Source organism: Alosa sapidissima, chromosome 15 (genome assembly GCF_018492685.1).
Source record: "Alosa sapidissima isolate fAloSap1 chromosome 15, fAloSap1.pri, whole genome shotgun sequence".
In the NCBI taxonomy this organism is placed as follows: Eukaryota; Metazoa; Chordata; class Actinopteri; order Clupeiformes; family Clupeidae; genus Alosa; species Alosa sapidissima.
In genome coordinates, this window is record NC_055971.1 from 10,805,636 (window position 1) to 10,811,635 (window position 6,000).

At 44.8% G+C, this 6,000-nt stretch overlaps 1 protein-coding gene across 1 annotated transcript in view; it reads right to left on the reverse strand.

Annotated features, from left to right (window-relative positions):
* The window catches only part of rtn4rl1b (reticulon 4 receptor-like 1b), a 137,977-nt gene that overhangs the window by 7,346 nt on the left and 124,631 nt on the right, over positions 1–6,000 (reverse strand). The window contains exon 4 of the transcript XR_006022917.1: positions 5,812–5,821. The gene's annotated coding sequence lies outside the window, so the exon portion shown is untranslated. The remainder of the gene's footprint in view (positions 1–5,811; positions 5,822–6,000) is intronic.

Sequence of the window (6,000 nt, forward strand, 5' to 3'; positions counted from 1 at the left end):
AGTGTAGACTAGTGTTGATTTATGAGTTGCCTTACTTAACCCAGGAAGAGAAAATGTATTGCACCATTGTGTTTCTGACGTTGTCACTCAAAGGTTTGTAACCATATCTCTCCCCAAACAGAGATAACCACATCTTCTGGCAATGCCACCTTTGCTGCCGAGGTACCTTAGATTTCTCTGTGCTGTGGACTAGTTTTAATAAATTGAGAGTGACAGGTGGAGCATAAATGCATTCATGCATTTCACCTATGGATGTGATTGCGTTCTTTCGTAACCAAAGTGTTCCACTGCATTTGCTTCGTGTAATCCTTAATTAATATTAATCTCTCCAACAATTAGCCTGCTGTAGTGCCAATAATGTCCACTTAGTTCATTCAAATGAATTGAAGATATACGGATCATTTGAGTACATTATTTATTAGTATTTATATTTAGACCTCTTACAGTCAGTATTTGCATTCATTATCTCTTGTGCTTTACACATGGGAGATGAGCACCTCCGGCATTCTCATTATTATCATATTTAAAGCTTCTTACCTAAGAGAATAGTTTAAAGATCATTGGGTCCCAGCAGAGCGGCATAGTTTATTGCCTCTGCATAGCCTTTTTACATGCATTATGAATAAATGTATTACAATAGGTGTTCTTGACTATTTATTTTCGTCTAATACTCATCAAGTGTGTTTACAGCTGCTGTTATATATATCTTAATGAAGCCTTTGAAAAAAGGTCTTTGGTCATTGTCAAGCTTTGTGGCAATATTGGACCTATTAGAGTTTGCCGTTTGGAGCATTCAGGTGCAGTACATATACAAATATGATGACCAAAAGGATTCCTTTTGGTCATCATATTTGTCCTCCACAATAAAATGTAGACGCTAGAAAAAGTGCACCGAACCAATCTGCAACTGCTGCAATAATAAACCCTTTGAAAGTTGTACAAATGTATATGTTTATGTAAGTGTGCTTCTTCATAAGAACATACTCTCTCCATCTGTGTATGTGTGTGTTTGTATATGTGAGTGAACAAAAGAAAGGGAGAAAGAGGTGAGAGGAGAGGGAACGACGATGCTGCCCTTCGCCTCTAAAAGCAGATCAAACAACTTTTGTAGACCATCCTTCTAATTGAATAGGAGCAGCTGTAAGCAAACTGCTGGGCTGAGTGTTTGTGTTTGTGTGTGTGTGTGTATGTTTGTCCAGTATGTGTATTTGTGTGATGTGTGTGCGTATGTTCGTCTAGTGTGTGTATTTGTGTGATGTGTGTGTGTGTGTGTGTGTGTGTGTGTGTGTGTGTGCTGTAGTGTGTTCTCTCATGGATGCGCTCATATCATGGGGATCTGTGTGAGTCAGCAGAGCACTTGCCTGTCCTCAGATGTCAGCTCTCTCCCCCCTGATCCGCTGCTCCCCGTGAATTAAAAGCAACACCCTCCCCATCCCTTGTGCTCTTGAGGGGGTTGTTATGTGTGTGAAGAGTAAGAGTAAGTCTGTTTGATCTGACAAGCTTGAATTTAATTGACTATGTTGGGGCCGGTGAGGGCAGATGGAGAGAGCGAGCAGGACACTGAGGCACGGAGGATTTGTGGATTTCATTTTCCATCCAGACCACTCTGTCCTCTTCCACTGCGGTTAGACTTTGAAACTCAGCACTGGTTGTTCTTTGTTGGGTGTGGTTTCCGTGTGTCACTGCTGTGAGAGCTGTTGTTGAATACAGATATCAGAACCTCATCATTCACCATCTGAGTCAAGCCACTGAATGAGTGGAAGATGATATGACGTTTGGATTTGTGGAAATGTATGAATGGGATTTCACAAACACAAGTAGTACACTGGGGGAAACCCCTCCTTTTCTACTGCACATTCAATCATCAAGCTAGGCCTTTAGATGATTTCCTCTAGTCCTTTAATCCACATTTCACTTTCAGCATATGATGTGATTGGGCGTTCATTCCAGTGGTCCAAGTAAGAGATCATCATTTTAACCCTCAGTCACTGGGCACATAGATATTGACATTTCTGCAGTATGGCAAAATTCATTTGTATGGAGATATGAATTCCCCTGGCTGAGAACCTCACGATGACCCTCCCTCCATGTCACTTACAAAATGAGACAGAACCGTTGTGTGTCACATGTGGTAGGAGTTGGGATCGGCAATGGTGGGTTTCTGTCCCAGGGAAGAGACCGCCTGAGATCTTGGGATCCGATGGTGGTGCTCCTACTGACTTTGGACCCGGCGGCAGTGGACCTCCTTCCATATTTTTCCAGTGGCAGTGCGTTTCTTTGCGCCCATCAGCTCAGTGCCCGTCAGCTGGTCCCCTGTGAGGCAGTGGCACCGGTTTCAGCACCGGCAGCCACGTGCTGTCACTGCTCTGCTGCATTGTGGTGGAGCAGCGGTGGCTCCATCTCTGGCCTTCGGGAGATGGCATTGTTGAACACAGCTTTTCTTCAGACAGCGTTTAACTCCACTAAGTATCGTTGCTGCAGACAGATTTTGTTGCAAGGAATTTCGATATCCTGTGTAAAAATGTGTGCTCTTCTCACTCCTACTATGATTTGGCCTCCTTGTGTTTTTAATCTCCCCTTCTCTGAAGAACATAACATCTGTGCAATCTCTCCTCACCCAAAGCGTATTACTGACATATCACTGCAATATTTTCTGGTGCAATCCATGTCCTTTTATTACTATCTGTGCTGCTTTATTTTATTTATTACTGCACTCTAATAATGTCTGTACGGATGTGTATTTGACTGTGTGTGTGTGCGTGTGTGTGTGTGTGTGTGTGTGTGTGTGTGCCTGGATGTGATAAAACACACACCACATACAATGATAACTAAAGTCCTGTAGTGTTTTTTAAATGACATACTCATAACGAAAAAGTGCCTCGACGCCAGACCTGTCCACTGCGCTCTCAAGACACTGACAGTATGGCACCTTGTGTTCTCGTCGAGTGACACAGGCCTGTGGAGTGTCTGTCCTCAGTTGCTACTGCAGTCCAAGCCTGCGCTCTGCGGCCCTTGTGACAGTTGTGGTCAGTCAGTGTTCCTGTGTCAACCTCGGATCTCCCTGGGCTTCCTTTGTGTGTGTCTGCCCACGACTCGCGTTATTGCCCGCCAACATGCCAGATAATGGACAGAAGGGAGTCTTCAAGTCTTCTCTGCTCACTGACTGCAGTGACACTGTCAAGATGCATGAAATATCTGGGATAAAGAGGATATCACTGAAATAATTGGACTTGCCGAGCACACAGACCTTGCACATTGATTTTTATTCATTTTCTGCTCTGCACAGTGTTAGTATTGCTCTGTCAACAGATGGCCATGGCTTAAGCATGCATTAACTGTGCTGTTTAGGCAGCACAGGCCGCTGCTCTGCGCGTGGATTGATCGGACCTGCTCACGCGACAATGTTTTTTTGGCATCAATACGTTGACAAGATGAAATTTGAAAATCGACGAGGGAAATGCTCCCTGCTGACAGGTGCTATTTTGTTTTGTCCTCAGGTAGATGCTGAAGAAGACGACGTGCTCTCGATTTCACACAGTTTCTTTTTCTTTAAGAAACAGCTGCAGTCCGTTGCGTCCCCCGTGACACGAGAGCCAACAGCAAGCTGAGCTGCGTCCTGGGCGAGGGGCCTGCGAAGAACTAAGACAGCCCGAGGACTGAGACATACATACCCAATTAGTCCTGAGACCTCCACGCTTGTCATAAAATCAATGCGGGTCTTGCAGTAAGCAGATATGCTTGAGAGGCAAGCCATGGGTACTTGAAAGGGAGGAACTGATGAATCAAGACGTCCTTTTCCCTCCTCTCTTCACCAGGCTCTCTCTCTCTCTCTCTCTCTCTCTCTCTCTCTCTCTCTCTCTCGCTATAACAATAATTAATTGGAGAAAATCAAGAGCTTTGTCAACTGAAAAAGCCCAGCCGTGCGCATACATATTTGTTGAGTTAATGCATTTGATTATCCTGAGTGGATACGTACACATGCTGTGAATGCCCTGTCACTGCCAAGGCTCCCCTGGGCCCAACTCGCAGGAGAGGCTGCAAAACAGCCTGCAGTACATCCATCGACAAGAGAGATTCCTGGCGGTTTGCCAAGCTGAGAGAGAGAGGGAAAGAGCATTAAAGTGCTTTATGAAGGATCGTAGTGTATATAGCTGCATTCCTCTTTTTAACCTAATCCACTGAGTCCACTGCAGGTTGCCACTGTTCTCTTTCTTCAGATACTCCGTATAGATCCAAGTGTAGTCTCCTCTCTCTTATCCGTCCTATCTTAGTACGGTTGGAAACCCTTCAAATGCTGTTTGCACAACCTGAGGGAATTTGTTTGTGTTCTGCTGTTGCCACACCAGTACTGTAGCTCCTTTATTTATAGAATAATTCTATTTTGATATATAAGGGCCAAGCAAAAACTTTTTAACGTCTCCTTGTAAAATTGCAGCCATTTGGTCTTCTTGCTTATTAGCTGCCCAGGCGCCTGTTCACTTTGAACAGGACTATTATTATGTGGCTGAGCATTATACTTGATTGATGTTGTCTTTGAGTCGCTTCAGGCCTGTCATCTTTTTTTCTACTGATTGTGCGTTTAAACAGCTGGGAACCGCGCCAGCCAACCAGATTCTGTTTGGGTTGGATGGCCATGCTTGTTTTCTGTAAACACTGTCAGTGTGGATTCAGGCAATTTTGTGTGGAGGTGGTGGGGTGTGTGGAGTGTGGTGTGTGGAGTGGAGTGTGTGTGTGTGTGTTTGGAGGGAGAGCAAACCTGTCTCATTAACTCAGGCACTTGGCAAGTGTGAATGTCCATTTGTGATTGATAGATATATTTTGTAAATTTTTTGTCACTACCTTGGCATGAGTGCATTTGTTTGTGTACTTGGCATATATGTATGCTTAAGCTTAATTGTGGTTGTGTATCTCTGTTTGTGAGGATGAAAGTGATTGAATTTTTCAGTTGGATCACCCCTCATCTCAATGCAGTTTTGGAGGGAAGAGAGGGAGAGAAAGCAAGAGAGAAATGAGGAGACATGTGTGGAAGAGAGGGGGGGGGAAAGAGAGAAGAAGAGAGATAGAGGAAGGCAGTAAAAGAGAAAAAAATGTGTTTGTGTGTGTGAGAGAGAAAGAGAGAGAGAGAGAGAGAGGGAGGGAGTGTGTGTGTGTATGAGAGATGTAGTGATGTGAATAACTATTGTTGGGAGTTGTATGTTAATGTGTATGTCTTGTGTGTCTGTGTGGGAGTGTTATGTGTGAGAGGCAGTGGGAAAGGCTCCAGGGCACAGAGATTGAGATGGAACGAGCAAAGTTTGAACTCAGCCTCCGAGGACTGCTGCTTCCCACTGTGTGGGAGAGAGAGAGGGGGGGGGGGCAGGGGGAGAGGGGTTGGCGTGTGTGTGTGTGTGTGTGTGTGTGTGTGTGTGGGGGGGGGGGTATACAGTCTTCCTGTGCAATCCCAATTTTTTTTTCTCGTGCACAGATGAAGGCAGCAAAGCAATCCAGGAACGAACGACGGGAGGCAGGAAAGCCCATTGTGTTCAGAAGCAAGGGGCTGGGTCTACATCTCCCAGCTGACTGAAATGGATACATGGGGCAGGCAGATGCCACATGCACACTAACAAACACGTACACACACACAAAACACACACACACACACACACACACACACACACACACACACACACACACACAAACACAAACACACACACACACTGTGTGTTTGTTTCTGCTGTGTTTCATGTTTGCTCTCTCATCAGGGAGTTGAGGACACAGTTGCTGGAGTGCCGTGTGCAACATATCCATACATTTATTTAAACTATGAAGCACATTCACACATCTCGATGCATGATGCTTTAGTGCAGCATTTGTTGCACAAGAGAGATAAGAATATTCAATAAGCTAACCAGTGCCATAAGATGTAAACCCGTTGTGTTGTGCGCAGTTCACAGAGTTTGCACAGAAATGAATCACCTTGTCGAAACCTTGGGGCTGCCACAATATTTGAGTATGAGGAAT